The following is a 17,710-nucleotide window of genomic DNA, read 5'->3' as shown; positions in this document are numbered from 1 at the left end:
CACACCTGAAACTCAATCACACACAACTGTGTAAAACTATGCGATTGGTGGCAATCCAATAAAAAGAGGAATAAAATATAATTTTCACGGTGAAAAAAATTCAGAGGGGCTCAATAAATGTTCATTTTCACTTAACTATAGCATAAATGTGGAATGACTATTGTCTTTGAGGCCACTCCCGGTGCTCAGGGGACCCTCTGAAGCTGAGGAATGAGCTCAGGTGACTGCGTTCAAGGGCAGTGCAAAGGCGTCGGCTGGGGAAGCTGCTCTGGACATGGTCTCCTGCGCTGTAACCAGGGGTCAGCGGTCAGTGCTCGTGCTGGTCTGACTTGGTGAAACAGTCAGACTCCTGGGAGGGAAGGCTGTGCCCCAAGTGGGGTCACCCCGTCTCTACGGGGCAGTGACAGTGTGGTCTGTGGCCCTCTCCCCATTTCTCAGTCTCTGTCTCTGTCTCTGTCTCTCTCTCTGTCTCTCTCTCTCTCTCTCTCACACACACACACACATACACACACACACACACACACACACACACACACACACAGAGGCATCCCACTCCTGACTGAGGGTCGTGTAGCCCCAGCACAGAGCTGAGTCCTTGGGGATTCTCATGTGTCCCCAAAGTGCCACCCTCACACCCCTGGCTCCTCTGCTCCATGGCCGCTGTCTCAGGTCTCTGGAGTCAGGGCCCGATTCAAGGCCTGGTGAGCTTTTCTTCACCAACCAAGCTGCCATGGGTCACACCCAGGCCCCTGGGCAGGGGAGATGGACGCCCCCGCCCCCCTCCCCCAGGTTACAATGGATTCACTCAAGCCCGTCTCTGGGGAGCCCGAGCCAGACGGTGACCTGGAACCTGGAACTCGCGGCCCTGCTCTGTCACCGGGCGGCGGGGGGGCTCCCCAGCCTGCCGAGGACACTGGTCCCCGTGGCAGAGTCTAGGGGGCCCGGGGGCCTCGTCTCAGAGCCTCTCCCACCACGTGGGGCAGAAGAAAGGCAGGGTCCTGCCAGTGCCACTTTGCAGAGGTGCCGCCCTGGATGACGTCGCCGACACCGAGAGGCGCAAGCTCCCCCAGGGCTGCCTGTGAGGGGCAGGTGGTGAGGACGGACGGGGTGGACGAGTGGCATAAGGACAACAGCTGCCTGCAGTGCGTCTCAGGGCACCCAGGGCTGCTCCCCTGCCCAAGGACGCCCTGGCAGTGCCAGCCGCAGCTGCTGGGACTTGGGGGAAAGGTACCGGAGCTGGGAGCGTGAGGGGACAGAGAGACTTAAACAAGGAGGTCTGGGTGAGAGTGAGATCTCTCTCTGTCTCTCTGTCTCTGTCTCTCTCGCTCACTGTCTCCCCTCTCTCTGCCTCTCTCCCTAGCTCTTTCCTCTCTCTGCTCTCTTGCTTTCTCCTCTCTCTCTATACCTCTCTCTCTCGCTCTCTGTCTCTGTGTCTGTCTCTCTCTGTCTCTGTCTCTCCCTGTCTCTCTGTTTCTCTCACTTTCTCCTCTCTCTCCTCTCTGCTCCTCTCTATGTCCCTCTCTCTCTCTCACTCTCTGTCTCTATTTCTTTGTCTCCCTGTCTCTGTCTCTCTATTTCTGTCCCTCTATCTGTCTTTCTTTCTCTCTCCCTTTCCTCTCTCTCCCCCTTTCTCTCTCTCACAAACAAACACATCAGAATAAGTCTCAAGGACACAGCGCACGGAACACCAATCAAATAAGTACAGAGAGGAAACCGTCGTCGTGAAATGGGTGGGTTCACTCCCCAGCTCAGCTCACTGTGCACTTCCCCTGGGACACCAGGATGCAGCGTCCATCAGGGTAATAAACGGGAGCCTTGGTAGAGATGATGTGGACACACACATCCCGAGACATTTTCCCAGTTAAGAAACGCAAAAGTCAAGTCACGTTCTGGCCCAGGGGGTGGAGGCGGGCCTGGTGGGCAGAGATGAGGGGAGACGGCTGCAGGCTCCGTGGGTAGTGCTCGGGGCTCCCAGCCTCGCCTCTCACTCGCCCTCACCACACTCCACTGCTGTGAAACACCCCGTCCCACACGACAGTTGGATCCGGCCCATTTGTGTCTCTTATCAAGAGCTTTTATTGACAACTCAGAACTCTAAGGAGAAATTTTCGCAGAACGATCCAAACCTCAACTTGTCCTCGTGCCAGCCCCATCTCCCCACTCCACGCGCTCGGATGGAAATGAGAATTTTATTTGCTGTGCCTCTCATCCAGTCCACGTTTCTCTGTGATAAAGAAAATCCATTTCCCGCTAAATTAAAATTGCTTTTTCATCCTAACAAACACTATCCCCTTGGTAGATACTAGAATAAAAATAAATTGATTTTTAAGTATCCATAGAAAAAGGAAAAAAAAAAAACCAACAATAAGAAACATAAAAATCATGGCGCCATTGTGAGTCTTTGGAGCAGTTTAGCCATGGAAACGGTTTCTGCTCCCGCAAACAGTCGTTCTCCTCCCCCGCTGGCTGGCGACGTTCCTGGCCTCAGGAAATATTTCATTCTTCTGGACCTGTGACCTGACGGATGCGGGATGACCTGTTTGCTGGGACAGCTGCTTAGGGCAAGAGACAGTTCGGCATCTTCCTCATCGTCACTCAGCAAAAAGGAGCACATTTCAAAGCATCTCTTAATCCCCGGGGTAACTCGGCTCCACCCCGCACCCCCGCCCCAGTGCATCCCCCACACGTGCCTGAAATCCCCTTCCCTGATGCTCCTTCCGCGCCTGCGCAGACGTGCACCCGCCCGGGAAGTCACAGCATCCTCCAGCCTTGGGCATTTCCAAGGCTGCATCGGTCTCTGGGGTCTGAGGAGCTCAGGGCCAGCCTCGGAACAGAAGCTGAGACCAGCAACCCGGCCCGCATCCCACCCCGCAGGGCTGCCTGAGCACCAGCACTTGGGGTCGTGGGGTTCCTCGTGCTCACCAGCCACTCAAACCCACACTTCAGCCGGTGTCAGGCGGGCACGAATCATCAAGGCCGAGTCCCCCTCTGTAGGATAATATTGGTTTGTCCTTTCTGCCTTGCCACAGGGAGCTTAGGTTTATTGGGTTACTCCCAGCACAGTGCTCCCATTTCCCTGTGTTTATTTGTAACCTCTTTCTTTGTGCTCTGCTTTCCTAACTGGTCAATTACCTCTATCTCCTAATCAGACTCCGTTAACTTGTAAATGTTGCTTTTCTCTTCTCCGGAAGTCCTTTGCATAGTTAATTCAGAGCAATGTCCTTTTTGTATGGACACAGGAAGACAGTTAATGCTATGCAAGACAGTAACTTGGGAGTTAATTGACTCTGACTGATATTCACCCCCCGGGCATCTGTTCTCTCAACTTAAGCCTAGTTGCCCTTACTTCCTAGCACCCCAAAAGCAGGGTCCTGACAAGAGACTGGATGGACCCAGGGCAAGGAGTGAGCTACCCTGGCATCAAAATGGAACAGGTCAAAGTGCTATAATACTTAACTGTAGGTTAAGAGCATGGTCATGGACACCCCTTGTGCCCCCCCACCCTGGGGCCATGCTCAGGGGAAGGAAAGGGATGACACTCTCCAGAGAATATGACCTCTGCAGTGTGGAATTCTTGCATGGCAAACATTAATTTTTGGAATAAAACGTAAATCCCGTGAAGATTTCTCAGGACTGTGGGAAGATCCCACAGCAGGCAAAGCTGTCGGTGCCTGAAGGGAGACCAGGTGGAGAGGCAGCCGGGAGCCAGGGCTGGCCACAGCCTCTGCCACTGTGTCCTCACGGCTGGCCTCCAGCCCTCCCCCACTCCATTGATCAGGGACCCCGGGGGAGGGGTTCACCTCTAAGAGGCAGGAGGGGAGGGTGGGACTGGAGCCCCCACGTCCCTGTCCTTTGCTCTTACACAGGAGACATCTCTTTCTCCCCTTTAGAGTCAGCGGCACGTGACCCCTGCACCCCCCCATTCATTCTCGGTCCACAGAGACAATGGCTTTCAGAAGGCAGGTAGAGAACCCAGCTCTGCACTGACACCGAGGCACTGCATACTGTGTTATGCTGGACACACGTGCCTTTAGCAGGTGAGGACACAAGCTCCCTGAGGTGAAGGGAGTGAGTCAGTGAGCCAGTGAGTGAGTGAGTGAGTCAGTGAGTCAGTCAGTGATCAGTGAGTTGAGTGAATCTGAGTGAGTGAGTGAGTCAGCCAAGGAGTCTAAGTGAGTTAGTAATCAGTGAGTGAGTGAGAAAGTGAGTGAGCGAGTGAATCTGAGTCAGTCAGTAAGTAAATGAGTGAGTGAGTGAGTGAGTGAACCAGTGAGTTAATCAATTATAGTGAACCAGTGAGTGAGTAAGTGAGTGAGTGAGTCAGTCAGTGTGTCAGTGAGTGAGTGAGTCAGTGAGTGAGTGGTGAGTGAAGGAGTTAGTTGTGAGAAGATGAGTCTGTTAGTGAGTGAATAAGAGGGTGAGTCTGTTAATGGGTCAGTGAGTGAGTCAGTTAGTGAATGATGAGTCAGTGAGTCAGTAAGTTAGTGAGTGAGTCAGCCAGTGAGTGAGTCAGTGAGTGAGTGAGTCTGTGAATGAGTGAGTGAATGAGTGGATCAGTGAGTGAATGAGTAAGTCAGTGAGTAAGTGAGTGATCAGTGAGTGAATGAATGAATGAGTCAGTGATTAAATGAGTGTGTCAGTGAGTGAGTGAGTCAGGGAGTGTGCCAGTGAGTGAGTAAATCAGTGAGTGAGTGAATCAGTGAGTGAGTGAGTCTGTTAGTGACTGAGTGAGTCAGTCAATTGGTGAGTCAGTGATTGAGCTGGTTAGTGAATGATGAGTAAATGAGTGAGTCAGTAAGTTAGTGGGTGAATCAGTCAGTGAGTAAGTTAGTAAGTGAGTCTGTGAGTGAGTGAGTGAGTGAGTGAGTGAGTGAGTGAGTGAATGAGTGAGTCAGTGAGTCAGTCTGTGAGTGAGTGAGTGAGTGAGTGAGTGAATGAGTGAGTCAGTGAGTCAGTGAGTGAGTGAGTGAGTGAGTGAGTTAATGAGTCTGTGAGTGAGTGAGTGAGTGAGTGAATGAGTGAGTCAGTGAGTCAGTGAGTCAGTGAGTGAGTGAGTCAGTGAGTAAGTGAGTGAGTTAGTGAGTCTGTGAGTGAGTGAGTGAGTGAGTGAATGAGTAAGTCAGTGAGTCAGTGAGTCTGTGAGTCTGTGAGTGAGTCTGTGAGTGAGTGAGTGAATGAGTGAGTCAGTGAGTCAGTGAGTCTGTGAGTGAGTGAGTGAGTGAATGAGTGAGTCAGTGAGTCAGTGAGTCTGTGAGTGAGTGAGTGAGTGAGTGAGTGAGTCTGTGAGTCTGTGAGTGAGTCTGTGAGTGAGTGAGTGAGTGAGTGAGTGAGTCTGTGAGTGAGTCTGTGAGTGAGTCTGTGAGTGAGTGAGTGAGTGAGTGAGTGAGTGAGTGAGTGAATGAGTGAGTCAGTGAGTCAGTGAGTCTGTGAGTGAGTGAGTGAGTGAGTGAATGAGTGAGTCAGTGAGTCTGTGAGTGAGTGAGTGAGTGAGTGAGTGAGTGAGTGAATGAGTGAGTCAGTGAGTCAGTCTGTGAGTGAGTGAGTGAGTGAGTGAATGAGTGAGTCAGTGAGTCAGTGAGTGAGTGAGTGAGTGAGTGAGTGAGTGAGTGAGTGAGTTAATGAGTCTGTGAGTGAGTGAGTGAGTGAGTGAATGAGTGAGTCAGTGAGTCAGTGAGTCAGTGAGTCAGTGAGTCAGTGAGTGAGTTAGTGAGTCTGTGAGTGAGTGAGTGAGTGAGTGAGTGAATGAGTAAGTCAGTGAGTCAGTGAGTCTGTGAGTCTGTGAGTGAGTCTGTGAGTGAGTGAGTGAGTCTGTGAGTGAGTCTGTGAGTGAGTGAGTGAGTGAATGAGTGAGTCAGTGAGTCAGTGAGTCTGTGAGTGAGTGAGTGAGTGAGTGAGTGAGTCTGTGAGTCTGTGAGTGAGTCTGTGAGTGAGTGAGTGAGTGAGTGAGTGAGTGAGTGAGTGAGTGAGTGAGTCTGTGAGTGAGTCTGTGAGTGAGTGAATGAGTGAGTCAGTGAGTCAGTGAGTCTGTGAGTGAGTGAGTGAGTGAGTGAGTCTGTGAGTCTGTGAGTGAGTCTGTGAGTGAGTGAGTGAGTGAGTGAGTGAGTGAGTGAGTGAGTGAGTGAGTGAGTGAGTGAGTCAGTCAGTCAGTCAGTCAGTCAGTCAGTGAGTCAGTGAATCTGTGAGAGTGTAATCCTCTAGTTGTTTCAGGAAAGATGTTCTACAGGGCCTCTTGGAAGTCCAGGTTAGGAAACTTTAGCTTCGGAAACTTCTACATGATCCTCTTACCCAGCTCCTGTCCCACACAGCCATTCACAGATGAGAGCACGAGTAACAGTGGGAGATACAGCCACACGCCACGCAGAGCAGGGCACATTATCAGCAACATGTGCTTAGGCAAGTGTGTCACTGCACAAACATGAAACACTGCCACAGCAGCAGACAACACAGTCTACCCCACACCAGGGCAGTGTGGATGAAAGGTGAACACCCCCTCAGATGTGCCATCTGTTGTCGGAAATGCCCCTGAGGGAGGTGAGCCTCGTTTAGACACTGGAATTGTGCTCAGTCGTGAAGGAAGGCATGAGGTCGTGTAGGCCGAGCCTATAACTTAGGTGTAGAAAGTTAGAGAAATCTCTAGTGAGGGCCTGCATTGCTGGTGGAGAAATCTAGGACAGACACACTTAGAGAAACAGGGAGAAATTATTGGCCACTACAAGTGGGCACGGGAGTGTATGGGGGAGATTAGGCCAAGACAGTGAAGCTCAAACTTTGGTTCTAAGTAAATTCTGGGGTAATGTGGTAATGGGGCCGGAGTAACAGGTAGGGTGTTTGCCTTGCACATGACCCAGGTTCGATTCCTCCCCCCTCTTAGAGAGCACGGCAAGCTACTGGCATATTAGGTATGCCATAAACACTAACAAGTCTCACAATGAAGACGTTACTGGTGCCCGCTTGAGCAAATCCATGAGTAACGGGATGAAAGTGACTGATGAATGTGGCAACACGGTGACTCTGGAGAGAAATACTATAGATCTGCAACTTCCTAAGAAGTGAGGTGGAGACGTTCTCATGACACAAAAACTCTCTAAGGAAGTGAGGTGATTGACAGCTAAACTGATAGAGATCATTTCTGTCTGTCTGTCTGTCTCTCTCCATATATATATATATTTATATATATATTTGCTTTTTGGGTCACACCCAGCGATGCTCAGGGGTTACTCCTGGCTCTGCACTCAGGAATCACTCCTGGCGGTGCTTGGGGGACCATATGGGATGCCGGGGATCGAACCCGGGTCGGCCGCATGCAAGGCAAACGCCCTACCCGCTGTGCTATCACTCCAGCCCCCTCTCTCCATATATATAATGTAGATATACAATATATGTGGAATATCATGTACTATACCTTTAGTCAATACATTATTACAGATGAACGATATTTCAGTACAACTGGAAAGACAAGATACTGAGAGACGAAGAGCCAATCAGCTCACATGTGCATCTGCAGCTCCTCAGAATCCGCTTGCAGACACTATCATCATTATGCGCGTTTATTAGCTGCTTTCCTCCATCCCTAATTTTCTGAAGACGAAATGGTTTGTGAGATTGGATGTTTTTATACATGGGCTGGTGCTCTATTTCAGTAAGTGACAGGCTCAATCAGTTTCCTCCATGTAGAGAGCTCGAATCTCCCGGATACAGGCCGGGAGACGCTTGAGGTCCTGGAGGGACACTAGGTTCTAGCTCTGGAGCCGTGTGTGGGGCCCTGATCCCCTGCAGGAGTGACCCTTCGCCCCAAGCACTGAACTGGAAGGAGCCCTTAAGCACTGCTAGATATGAGAGATGAGAGAGACTCAGGGTGAGGGCGGGGGAGACGGAATGGGGGTGGGGCAGAGCGGGGTGGGGATAAGGTTGTGGGGGGCAGAGTGGGGGTGGGAGGGACAGCATGAGGGTGGGGGAGGAGAGAGTGAGGGTGGGAGGGGCAGAGTTGGGTCAGGGAAGGCAGAGTGGACGAGGTGGGAGGTGGGGGGGTGCAGAGGAAGAGAGAGAGGGAGAGGAAGGGAGAGACTATTTGGGGCCACACCTGCAGTGCTCAGGGCTTACTCCTGCCCCCACACTGAGGAATTACTCCCGGTAGTGCTAAGGGACTGTAGGGATATCTGGGACCCAACCCAGGTCAGGCAAGTGCAAGGCCAGTGTCCTCCCCCTGGACTATCTCTCTCTCCTGGAAGACTTGGTCTGCGTGAAGAAGCCTCACCATCCTTGTCTACACAGCCTTCCCGTGCACGTGGACACGTTCATGTCTTCCCTAGGACTCCCTGTCCCTGGTTTTCTGTTTCCACGTTTCTCCCAGGCATCTGCATGGCTCTCCCCGCCTCTGAGCAGGGTGTCAAGTGTGGGGCTGAATCGGACTTCAGAAACCCAGTCCCTCAACCCCCAGAGACTCCTCGGGCACTGCTGTGTGTGCGGCACCCGTGTGAGCACCTGGGGACACAGACAAGAGCTGAAGGTCATTGTCAGGCACTGGAAGGCACTTCCAAGGGAGAGGCCAGAATGGCAGAGAACAAATTGAGGGCTCACCTGCCTGATGCATGTCGGGAAGAGAGGAAGAAGAGAGTGGAGAGCCACTGGCTTGGCCGGAGAGAAGGGAGAGACGCCTGGGCCCTGAGCGGGTCAGCTGATGACTGAAGGAGGGAAAAGAGGCAGCCCCTGGCAGGAGCAGGAGCAACAGCCCTGCAGAGGGCTCAGGAAGAAGAGGAAGGCACTGCCTGCTCGAGCAAAACTGACATCAAGTGCCAGAGCAGTAGTACGTGGGGAACACACTTGTCTCACATGCAGCTGACACGGGTCATTCCCCAACAGCACAGAGGAGGCCCCAGCCCTGCCTGGAGTTATTCCTGAGCTCAGAGCCAGCACAAACCCTGAGTACAGCTGGGTGTGGGACAGGAAATGGGAAGGAGGGAAGGAGGGAAGGAAGGAAGAAGGGAGAGAGGGACCAAATGAGTAAATGTGGCTGTGTTCCAATAAAACTTTATTCATAAAAATAAGTAGCTGGTTGGCTTGGGCCCCTGGACCAGGCTTTGTGACCCTTGATATAAGAGGGTCTCTAAGAGTCTAGGTAGTATCACAAACAGGACACATGACATATGGCCAGCCATTGGGTCCCAGGGATGAAAATGTCATCACTGTATCACTGTATCACTGTCATCCCATTGCTCATTGATTTGCTCAAGCAGGCACCAGTAACGTCTCCACTGTGAGACTTGTTGTTACTGTTTTTGGCATATCGAATACACCATAGGCAGCTTGCCAGGCTCTGCCGTGCAGGTGGGATACTCTCGGTAGCTTGCAGGGCTCTCCGAGAGGGAGGGAGGAATCAAATTCGGGTTGGCTGCGTGCAAGGCAAATAAATGCTCTACCCGCTGTGCATAAAAATCAATTTTGTTGGGGCTGAGGTATAGTACAGTGCGCAGGGTGCTTGCCTTGCACACGGCTGACCCAGGTTCAATCCCTGGCACCATATACAGTCCCCTGAGCACCGCCAGGAGTGATCCCTGAATGCAGAGCCAGGCATGACCTCCAGCATAGCCGAGTGTGGCCCCAAGAACAAAATCTCTATTGTTAGATAACCAGGGACAAGGCCTCTGGGGGAAGCCGCCTGAAACTAAAGCACACCCCACCCTGTACTCAGACACCCCTTGAGCCCGGCTTCTCCGTTCAAGTTCTGCAGAAGACACTCCTGCTCCTTTTAGAGCCAAGAGCCGGGACCATCAGAGAGAATGCACCGATGGTCCCTCCATCACCCACCTGGGGTCCCCCACCAGGCAGTGTCTCCCGCCACACGAGCTCCAACCCCGCCTGTGTCCGGGGACCATGGGACCAGGAGGCTGAGCTCAGCAGACGGAGTGTCCAGCCGGGGAGCCAGCCCCTGCGTCCAGCTGCTGGGAGGTATGGGGGCTGTATCCAGGACCACCCAGAAGGAACAAAGGACCCCAAACAGGTAAAAATCCAACCTCTGGAAACAGCACCAGCACCTTGCAGACAATGAGGAAGGTGAGAGCACCGCCAAGGCAGCACAGAGATGGGGGCGCTGAGAAAGCAGGGGGCTCTGCTCTCCGTCACCCACAGGGGCCCCCTGGAGCCTGCGTCGCACTGGGGCCGCCTGGACCCATCCAGGTGTTCCTCCTGGAGCATCAGTGACTGTCCCGTCCACCCCCCGCACTGCAGACGATAGCCCTGCCGGGCACATAGCCCTGCTCGCTGGGGATGTCAAGAAAAGTCCCGCAGGATCCTGTGTTGACGTCTATACTGAATGCCTGGGAGGCATCTCACTCCCCAGTGCTCTGGCGTTCCCTGTCTTCCGCCCAATCCAGGCCGGCCTGGTGCCGAGTGCGGGGGAGCACTACCCAACAGCAGGGCCACCTGCAGGCGCAAAACCGCCTCACAGACCAGGGCAGGAGCCTGGACACCCCAAGATCCACGTTCCCCTCCGCAGAGGATGGTGTGGCTCAGTAGGAGCCGCTTGTACTTCATCGTCAGTGTGACCCGCTCCCCTTGGGCGACACCAGAGCTGTCGGAGCACATGGGGAGACAGGACAGGGCCTGTGGTGCACGGATGCTCAGGTGTTGCAACAATGATGATGAAGTACAAGCGGCTCCTACTGAGCCACACCATTAGTGTGACCCCAAAACCAAAAAGCAAATGACTGAATGGTTACATTTCAAGAAAATGGGTCAATAAGAGAGGAAGCGAAGGCTTCTTAAGCAAAGGAAGTTTCTACAGCTTTATTGAAGCCTAATTGACATGTTTGAAGGGTCTACTTTGATCAATTCTGACATCATCTATACTGGGAAACCATCACCAGAACCAAGAGAATTAGCCCGTACATCCCTCTCCAAATGTCCTTTTCTTCCCTTGTCATTCCCAGCCCCTTCATTCATCCCTGGCATATAGCTGAGCTGTTTGCTGTCACTTTTGATTAATTTGAATTAAATTTTCTTGATAGAAATAGAATCCTATATACATACTCCCTCCTGTCTGTATTTCTTCACTTGTCATGACAGTGTTGGGAATCTAGCTATGCTTGGGACGTGTCAACAGCCCTTTATGGTCCATTTAATGGACACATCCCTAATTTAACTGTTTATCTGTAGATGGACATTTGGGTTGGCAGTTGAGAGTATAATAAAGCTACTCTCCCCACAGTCTCGCCTAAGCCTTTGGACACATTGCCTGGGTAAGGAGAGGGGAGGCATACTGAGAGGAGAACGGGGGTGCATGTTGGAATGTTTCAGAGATCTCCCCTGTCCAAAGCAATGGCTCCATCTTTGCCACTCTCAGCCTCAGTGAGTGGGGTCTCAAGTGTTTCTAGATCCTTCTCTGTCAGCTGATACGGTGGGCTCTTATATCCTGGGGCTCAGTAACTTAAAGATCTCATGTCTTCAAAGCCTGGAAGTGGGGGTAACTATATACCCGAGGGAGACTCTGTCTTTTGCTCTTCTTTTCTCTAGGTAAAAGAAGTTAAGGAGCCCATTGGGTGAACAGTGATTCTCTGGAACCCTGGACAGCAGACAAGATTGCGGGCAGGAGTGGAGAGGGCAGCTGGCCCTGGAGAGGAATCCTAGCAGGGTGGGTATGAGGATAGAACATGGGATTCGCAGGACCCCAAAGCGAGGCTTTCGCTGCCCGCCTGTCAGCAGGCTCATTTCTGTCAGCGCCCAGACAGAAAGGGGCTGATGCACCACAAAGGGGGGAAGCAAAGACCTCGTGGGCTCCAGCCACTGCCCGAGCGTGGCACTGCCAACGGCTGGGCTCAGAGGGTCGTTAGGGGAGAAGCTTCACATCCCCTGAGCAGAGCAGGAAGCACAAGGAGGCCAGTCCCTGTGCTCCTGAAACCACACTGACGGACTCGGCTGCAGACGCAAGACCAGCCCCTTCCAGCTGCCCACCGTCTGCCCCCCTGGGCTTGAATACACAGCAAGGGCTTCCCTCTGACATCATTTGTGTGTGTGAGTGTACGTGTGTGTGTGTGAGTGTGTGAGAGTGTGTGTGTGTGAGTGTGTGTGTGTGTGTGAGTGTGTGTGTGCGCCCAGGAGGCGGGTAAACTGGGCAGCGCTTCTCTCTGGGAAGTAGGCATTCGTATCCCTTCTCTTTCCTCATTCAGTTGCTGTTTGACAAGTGACAGAAGCGTGGGCAATGCGTCTTGCAAGATGGCCAAAGAGAAGTCTCTGTGTATCTCTGTTCCAATAACAAAACGACGGGACCCCCGGGGCAGGCGGGCCTCAGCCACGGGCATCTTCCGTTGTTCAAACAGCAGGTGCTGCTCTCTAGCCTGTGCCCATCGCTGGCCCGCCAGGCTTTGCTTGCTTGGACCGAGACAACCTTCCCTCCCTCGAGCTCAGCAACTCTTAAACAAGGCTCCTGCCCTGTACCCCGGCCCGTCCTCTAGGGGACCCTGCGATTCCCACTCCCGATCCCCTGTCACTCAGAAACGCGTGTGGGTCTCTGCGGCTTTAGGGCGACTGTGCCCACAGCACCAGCTCTCACCCCGTGTCTCTGCCACTCTCCACGCCACCCTCCCCTCCACGCCTGGAAGTGGAGGGGCAGCAGGGAGTGGGGGCCACCCAAGGGCATCCTGTGTGCAGGATGGAATGTTCCGTCCCGGGGCAGAAGAACAGGGCTGCAAGTCACAGCTCTTGGCCTACAATAAACCACTCAGAACAGAAGCGGCTCCTGGCAAGGGCTACATGGGTGTCAAACCCTCCTTTACACGGTTTCACACGGGGCCACTGGGCTGCAGGGTGCGTGAACACGGGCTCTCTTACCCCCCAGCACAGGGAATCCCCACAGCTCCTTCCCACGTGGAGCTGCTTGCCTAGGAGGTGTCGGGGTGCACACGTGGGTGTGGGATGCTTCCTGGTGCCATGTCTGCAGTGCCCCTGCACCTCTGTGCCACTCGAGGTGAGCTGCCAGGCCCAGCTCCGGGCACTGCGGGGTGGGCGGGATCTCCCCCGTCCCTTGGCTTCAAGAGAGCAGAGCGCCTTCAGTCTGTTCTGGTTTTTGCTTTAATCGCTCCAGATTATGGGGAGATTCTTTTAATCAAATCAAGTAGCACAGAAATATAAACCAGAATATTTTTATTCCCTGGGAGAACGGAGTCTGATAACTTTCTCTTTATCCCCACTGTTTCTCTCTGTCTCTGTCTCTCTCTCCGGGATATTGTTTTTGGTTTGGGAGCGATACTGAGTGATTCTCAGGTCGTACTCTTGGCTTGCACTCAAGCATCACTCCTGGTGGTGCTTGGGGACCCAATAGAGTACCAGGGGTAGAACCTGGGTCAGCCTTGTGCTAGGCAAGTGCCTTATGCCTGTACTCTCTCTCCAGCCTCTGGCACTGATGGTGCTGGGCATGTACATGGTGAGTTGAGAGAGAAAAGAGTAACCAGAGACCAATTAAAGGCCGATGAAGCCCCTCTCTCCCCTGGATAGTCCTCACCTTGACACAGAGGATCCAATCACAACCACGCATGACAGCAAACAGGCAGGTGGGGAAAGATATGCCAGGTCTCTGGGAAAGCTGGTTCTGAATCAGGATGGCAGAGTCCTTCCGGACAGGGAAGAACTGCCCAAAGACCCTGGCGTGGGGCGGGGTGTTCAGGACCACCCCTGGGTTGGAGACAGCATGTCCAAATGGATGAGCAATGCCTGTCTCTGGCCTGAGGGATGGAACACCGCTTGCTTGGCATATATTTTTGATCCTTAATTTTAGTCCTAGGCTGGCTTTGCTTTGCATTCAGATTCTAGGCAACCAGTCCCTAGCTATGGGAGATATACAGGTTGTGACCTATAACCCCAGTCCCTCCAGAAATACCCTGTGTGATTCCCACCTCCCGCCTCCCAGCCATCCCTGCTGCTCCGGGCAGGGCCTCGGTTCTGGTTCTAAGAGTGTCTTGCCCAAACCTTACAACTGCCACCTCATTAGTCCTCCTGATTCTAGCAGGATCTTCGACTCTAAATGATGCTTCTCTGATCTCCTGGTCCCTGGGCCTCTTGAAATCCCACTTATTTGAGATAAGAATTAATTTATTCCCAAAGGCTCTGAAATTAGAAATTCAGGACATTATTTATAGAATGTTCTCTGTGGATGAGAAAGAAAATGTTCAGGCAGCTTCAAGAAGCATTCTGAGTTTCAGTTGGCATTTCCCCAACATGCTTGTTCAAGAATCTAGAATTCTGGCCCCCATCCTAGCTCTACTGATCCAGTTGGGAGTTTTGCAACAATATATTTTAAATTATCTGGGGGCAATCAAGGTCAACTTCACTATCACTAAGTTTCAGACCCTGTACTGGCTCTGGATAGCCAACGGAAGCCCTCTCATTCTGTTCTTTCGTGGTAAACTCTTCAAAGGATTCTATCTGGACTTCCTGCTCATTTGCTCTGAATTGCAGAAGAGGGCACGACCCCCCGGTGCCATCGGAGAAGCAAAAGCAAAATCCTTCCTTTTAGCCTGGACTCATTTTCAGCAGCTTCCTCTGAGCAGAAATGCCTTTGTGTCCGCGCTTTCTGGCTCTCACATCCTCTGTGACATATTCACCGAGCAAAGACCTCAGACCTCAGCTCCTAATCCTCTGATCCTAATTTGTATTTGCAGAGCTAACACACAGCTTGCAACCCTGTCCAGGGCTAAGGAATAATACTGTGCTAGGAGGAGGTCCTGAGCATAGAGAGGCTTCCCCCAACCCCAGAAATGATGATGATGATGATGATAACCTTACCAAGGAAGCTTTCCAGACAATTGGTTTTATAAAATACTCCTGACAAACAGCATTTTTCAGGAGGACTCATTAGCAAGGTAACCTGCACGCTCCCTAGCTGAGCCTCGCTTCCCTGCGAGGCTGCAGGCAAGTCCCTGCACACAATCACACATCCTCAAGCCGAGCCTCTGTCGTTCATACAAATGCAGCAGAGTTTCCAATCGATGGGAATGGCATTCCGTGGAATAGTGCCACGCGTGGCCTTGGCAGCGTTTCCCCACAGTGACACCGCCGTCACAATCACCCAGGTAAAATTCCTGACAGCCGCCTGGGGTCTCTCCTGTGCACTTTGCCCAGGTCCCCCCGCAGCCATAATGAGACCAGAGCGCAGTAACAACCTGCACCCGCCCCCCCTGAAGGCAGAAATGACTCTTTGCAGGGATTATATTTTGTAAGGAAATAGAAAAACGTGTCTCCTAGTTTATGTGGTGTTAATGAACTCAATGGATGAGAAATTTTACAGAGATATCCCTGGCATCATAAAAATGAATTCAATTTCCTGAAACAGTAAATAGTTATTATTGCTGAACGTGCTGCCTAATTTTTTTTTATTTCCTGATACAATGGAATTCTTCCACTTGAAACACTTAAAATGGTGAATCTAAATAAGGACAGAGGGACCCGGGCTCAGCGGCCCTCGGCTTGGCAGCGATGAGCTTCGCCGTGATCTTTGTTGCCTTTGGCAACTCGCCACCTTCCACAATTTAAATCCCATTGTTTTGTGTAAGTAAAATATTGATCCCTCATTCTTTTCTGCCCATATGCCTACCATTAGGGCTTGTGCATTTTCACATAACAATCCACAGTTCCCATTTGGCAACCCCGGGTCCTTCATCGTGCCAATCAGCGGTGCAGACATAACTCGGTGAGAGTACATCCCGGGAACTATGTGTGTTCCAAACTCTGGGATAAGAACCACGCTGCTCAAAGACAGCTTCATTTCCGTCTGCTCCAGCTCTACCCACAGCGCCTACTAGAACTAGACTCGCTGTATTCAGTTCCTGGAAATGTGTCTCATTTTTGGCTTTTTAAATGAGTGAATTGTATCCCTGACCCCATTGGGAAAATCCACAATCATCCCAGAAAGGGCTAGAAAAGCAAAATGAAATAGCAGAGGGGTATCTTATCAAATCCCCATCATTGCAAGGCACATCTATAAAGCAGCCACAATGATGCCTTTCATAATTCTGCAAAAATAAATTTACAGGCAAGGGGCTTAGTGTTTGTAGCTTCCTTTTATTGGGGAATTGTACTTGTTCTAATAACAAAATAATTATCTTCAGAGGCTTTGATCATGCTCACCATGCGCCATAAAAACTTTAATGGCTGTCAACTCACCTGCATATATTAGGGGATTTTCCTCCTTTGTCTCCCTGGCATCTCATAGCCCTAACTCACACTTTACTATTCCCTTGGCCCAAGGATGGATAGAAGCAATAAAAGGAAATTCGAGTTGGTTTCACAGACAGTAAACATGCATTATAAATTTGAAACTTGCTGTTGGAAACATGCTATGCTCATTCGTTGGGCAAATATTTTAGAAAAACTTGCCGCAAGACACTGTAAGACTCGATCCATTATCGGGAGCCATTAAGTCCTTGTTTTTTGAATTCTAAACTGTGGTTTCAGGAGAGTGTCACCATTTTTGACAAGCAAAATCCAAAGGTGGAGCTTCTGAAGAAAACCATTTCAATGAAAGCTTTCTTTTCAGATGGAAAACTAGCCAAATGTCATAAAATTATATTCAGCCAATTCCCGGAATAAATTTATACGTGTCAAGATATTCATATTTCAGGGCCGGAGCGATAGCACAGCGGGTAGGGCGTTTGCCTTGCACGCGGCCGACCCGGGTTCGATCCCCGGCATCCCATATGGTCCCCCAAGCACTTCCAGGAGTAATTCCTGAGTGCAGAACCAGGAGTAACCCCTGAGCATCGCTGGGTGTGACCCAAAAAGCAAAAAAAAAAAAGATATTCATATTTCATCTTTGCATCTTCAGGCAGGGCACCAAATCCCCAAATATTGAAGAGACTTCTCCAAACTAACCTGGAATCACACCTGATCCCCAATGTAACAACTTCCAATTGACTTCTAACAGGCTCTCTCCTATAGAACACTCCCATTAGGACTCCAGACCTTGATTCTGGCTTAGCAGCACCTTGCTGTCAGAGCTGCTGCCTCTATCAAGTGAAGGACTCTATAGCTTGTGAAAAGCAATGTAATAGGCTCACCCCATTAGTGCATCTAGAGAACCACAGACAGATGGGTGAATATAGATGTCAGATGTGTATGAACCAATCACAGGTGGAATCCACACCTTAGTATTGTCTAATTTTCATGCATCATCAGACCTGTATTAAGATCCCACCATCTACAATAAGTACCAACACATGTGAGGTGTCCCCGAGTCTCTAGATTTATAGACCCGCAGAGCTAAGAGCGGAGCACGCGCTCTTATCACAACCTCTAGGATCCACACATTAAAGATCTTGAATCTTCACCTCTGGAAGATCGAAATTCTTTCCATATCACCCATGTCTTGCTTGAGTTTCTGGCAGACATGAGTTCATGGATGTGTGTTTATTATATACAACGGGACACTTTTAATAAGCTGCCTAGTTCCTGCACTAGGCTCAGCCCACCTTTCCTGCCCAAAGGATTGTGTAAGAGAATAGGGGGGGAAGGTTTAATTTAGACTTGTTAATTTTATATGGCCTAATCCCTTGTGACATTGAGTGATGCAACAACACCTTAGCTTGGAAGAGCTACCTCAGTTTGGTTTCCAGTGGGATTAATGCAAGTTTTAGCCGCCTGCAACATCCAAGCCTCAGCTCAAAAATTCCTCCATGCCGGAGGGTGCCACACTGCATACATATGATCTCTCAGTCTACACGCCCAA

At 51.2% G+C, this 17,710-nt stretch overlaps 1 protein-coding gene across 3 annotated transcripts in view; it reads right to left on the bottom strand.

Annotated features, from left to right (window-relative positions):
- GRM7 (glutamate metabotropic receptor 7) overlaps positions 1-17,710 on the bottom strand; it is an 862,221-nt gene that overhangs the window by 129,810 nt on the left and 714,701 nt on the right. The window lies entirely within an intron of this gene.

This window comes from Sorex araneus, chromosome 4 (genome assembly GCF_027595985.1).
Source record: "Sorex araneus isolate mSorAra2 chromosome 4, mSorAra2.pri, whole genome shotgun sequence".
Taxonomy (NCBI): Eukaryota; Metazoa; Chordata; class Mammalia; order Eulipotyphla; family Soricidae; genus Sorex; species Sorex araneus.
Note: the sequence above shows the minus strand (reverse complement) of the source record. Positions and strands in the feature narration are given on the sequence as shown.